Source organism: Engraulis encrasicolus, unplaced genomic scaffold, assembly GCF_034702125.1.
Source record: "Engraulis encrasicolus isolate BLACKSEA-1 unplaced genomic scaffold, IST_EnEncr_1.0 scaffold_122_np1212, whole genome shotgun sequence".
Taxonomy (NCBI): domain Eukaryota; kingdom Metazoa; phylum Chordata; class Actinopteri; order Clupeiformes; family Engraulidae; genus Engraulis; species Engraulis encrasicolus.
This window is the reverse complement of record NW_026944713.1, coordinates 135,001-137,845: the sequence shown is the minus strand read 5'-3', so window position 1 is coordinate 137,845 and position 2,845 is coordinate 135,001. Positions and strand designations below refer to the sequence as shown.

Below are 2,845 nucleotides of genomic sequence, written 5' to 3'. Positions count from 1 at the left end.
TCAGGACCGACATGTAATTTTTTAAAGAAAACAACCATTCATTTGATGCAGAGGCTTGGAACGTTGCCAGCAGGGGGCGATGAGATTACTTTCCCTCCCAATTGCTCAATAATTATAAAGTTATCTTGAGGCATTACTGTACAGTACTTTCATTAAAGTCAATTACTCAAATTCAGTTCATTACATTAGATGAAAGTAACTTTGAACAAAAACCTACATACATTATCTGCTTCGGTTACAGATGTAAACTGATGTCGGGGGCAATAAAGGACCATAAAGCCCTTCTGAAGGAGAAGTTTCAGTGTTTGATTGAGGGAATCTCCAAGCAGGGAAACTCCACACTCCTCAATGAGATCTACACAGAGGTCTACATCACAGAGGGGGGCAGTGGAGAGGTCAATGAAGAACATGAGGTCAGACAGATTGAGGCAGCATCCAAGAGATCAGCTACATATGACACACCAATCAAATGCAAAAGACATATTTAAACCCTTACCTGGACAAGGAAAATGACATTAGAACTGTGTTGACAAAAAGGGAGTGGCTGGTATTGGGAAAACTGTCTCTGTGCAGAAGTTCATTCTTGACTGGGCTGAGGAAAAAGCCAATCAGGACGTCCACTTCATATTTCCTCTTCCTTTCCGTGAACTTAACTTAGTGAAGGAGGAACATCTCAGTTTAATGGGTCTGATTAAACGATTCTGTGGTAACATCAATGATTTGAACATTTTCAATGATATCAAATGCAAAGTGTTGTTCATCTTTGATGGTCTCGATGAGTGTCGGATTCCTTTGAATTTTAACTCCAGCACAAAGTGTTGTGATGTAACAGAAGCAACCACAGTGTCTGCTTTGCTCACAAACCTCATCCAGGGGAATCTGCTGCCCTCTGCTCTCCTGTGGATCACCTCCAGACCAGCAGCAGCCAACCAGATCACTCCTGAGTGTGTGGACCAGGTGACAGAGGTACGGGGGTTCAATGACCCCCAGAAGGAGGAATACTTCAGGAAGAGAGTCAGTGAAGAGAACCTGGCCAACAGAACCATTACACACCTGAAGTCATCCAGGAGCCTCTTCATCATGTGCCACATTCCTGTCTTCTGCTGGATTGCAGCCACTGTGCTAGAGATAATGTTGAGGGAAAGAAACACAGGAGAGATCCCCAAGACTCTCACTCAGATGTAACACACACTTCCTAATGATTCAGACTGAAGTCAAACAGAAGTACACAGAAGGAAAAGAGACAAAAGAAGGGATGATTTTCAAACTGGGGAAACTTGCTTTTCAGCAGCTGCAGAAGGGCAACCTGATCTTCTATGAGGAGGACCTGAGAGCTTATGGCATTGACTTCACAGATGCATCTGTGTACTCAGGAGTGTGTACCCAGATCTTCAAAGAGGAGGCTGGGCTGTACCAGGGGAAGGTGTTCTGCTTTGTGCATCTCAGCATCCAGGAGCATCTTGCTGCATTGTATGTGCATCTCACATTCATCATCCAGAAGAAAAATGTTCTCAACCAAGCAACCACAAGATCAGGCACATCTATATCCAAGCTTGCGGAATGTTTTAGGCCGCTGCCTGTGTCTGATGCAAAGGAGGGTGGTGAAGTGTCTGTGTACGAGCTGCACAAGAATGCAGTAGATCTGGCCTTACACAGTGAAAATGGTCACTTGGACCTTTTCCTCCGCTTCCTTCTGGGCATTTCACTGGAGTCCAATCAGAATCTCTTGAGAGCTCTGCTGCCACAGGCAACCAACCAATCAGAGAGCACAGACAAAACTGTCCAGTACATCAAACAGAAGATCAGAGAAAATCCCTCCTCAGATAAATATATGAATCTGTTCCACTGTCTCAATGAGCTGCATGATCAGTCCCTAGTGGAGGAAATCCAAAGCTATCTGAAGAAATTAGGAGGTCTACAGAGAGCTAAACTCTCCCCTGCACAGTGGTCAGCTGTGGTGTTTGTGCTGCTGACCTCAGAACAGCAGCTGGATGAGTTTGACCTGCAGAAATATGGCGGATCAGAGGAATGTCTGCTGAGGCTGATGCCTGTGGTCAAGGCCTCCAGATCAGCAAAGTAAGTCAGTCACCACTATAATCACATGTTTGTGCGTGTGCGTGTGTGTGTGCGGGTGTGTCTGTGTGTGCTTCTGTGTGTCTCTCTGTGTGTAATGACTAGAATATTGGTATTAGTGAGATATTGTGTTGTAGGATGCATAATTGCAAATTATTTGGTATCAATGAGATATTGTGTTGTGTGTGATGCATTGTTGCAGATTATTTGACAATAGATTGCTACTCTTGTACAGTCTAGAACTGGTGGCCAAGGTGAACACAATACAAACAAACACATTAACTGAAGTTACATTTGGGTCATTCCACGCCAAATCAACAAGTGCCCACGCACTTAGGTCTCAAAAAAATCTGAAAATATTACTGAGTGTACCCATGGTACTTAAGAGAAACACTGTTACTTTATTTGAATGTAAGATGTATACTCTCCATGTTACAGCCAATTTCACTGGGGGAGGGGGGTGCCCATTTTGTTCACACTCTTTTTATTGTCAAAGTTTCACAAGCCCGTAGCTCAAGAACTAAACCATGTAGGAAGCTCAAATTTGGCATGCTGGTACGTCGATAGGAATAGTTTGTTGCAAAACTGTCAGTTTTGGTCTGTATGATCCTGCATTGTCATAGCATGCCCTCAAAGATGATACAAATTGTACTGGAGTTTTGGCTGTGCTCTGTTTAGGCCTTCCGAAGACATACTGTATTTGTACCCAACATAGCCTCATGATTTTTTCCCCTTGTAGATGCAAGTAGAAACACTCCCATGAAATAGAAAT

The 2,845-nt window shown here is 43.6% G+C and overlaps 1 pseudogene; it reads left to right on the top strand.

Moving 5' to 3' along the window:
• Positions 1-251: 251 nt before the first annotated feature.
• Positions 252-2,845, top strand: part of LOC134442166 (NACHT, LRR and PYD domains-containing protein 3-like) — a 70,581-nt pseudogene continuing 67,987 nt past the window's right edge.